A 448-nucleotide genomic window follows, 5' to 3' on the forward strand; every position below is an offset into this window, starting at 1 on the left:
AGTTCGATCGATGGGAGAGACGAAGTTTACAGAGCTCCCTTCCTCTCCGCCATCTTGGCCCCTGCTAACAATTATAAACATCTATGCACTGAATTCAGGAGCTCCCAAATACATAAAACAACTAATCACAAACAGAAGCAATCTTATTGATAAGAATGTGCTAATTGCAGGGGACTTTAATACCCCTCTTACAACAATGGATACGTCAGCCAGACAAAAAAATCAGTAAAGAAACAATGGGCCTGAATGGCACACTGGAACAGATGGAATTAATAGATATATTTAGAACTCTGCATCCTGACGCTAGGAAATTCACTTTCCTCTCAAGTGCGCATGGCACATTCTCCAAGATTGATCACATACTGGGTCATAAAACAGCCCTCCATAAATGCAAAAGAATTGAGATCATACCATGCACACTCAGATCACAATGCTATGAAACATGAAT

The sequence above is a fragment of the Suricata suricatta genome, chromosome X (assembly GCF_006229205.1).
Source record: "Suricata suricatta isolate VVHF042 chromosome X, meerkat_22Aug2017_6uvM2_HiC, whole genome shotgun sequence".
In the NCBI taxonomy this organism is placed as follows: domain Eukaryota; kingdom Metazoa; phylum Chordata; class Mammalia; order Carnivora; family Herpestidae; genus Suricata; species Suricata suricatta.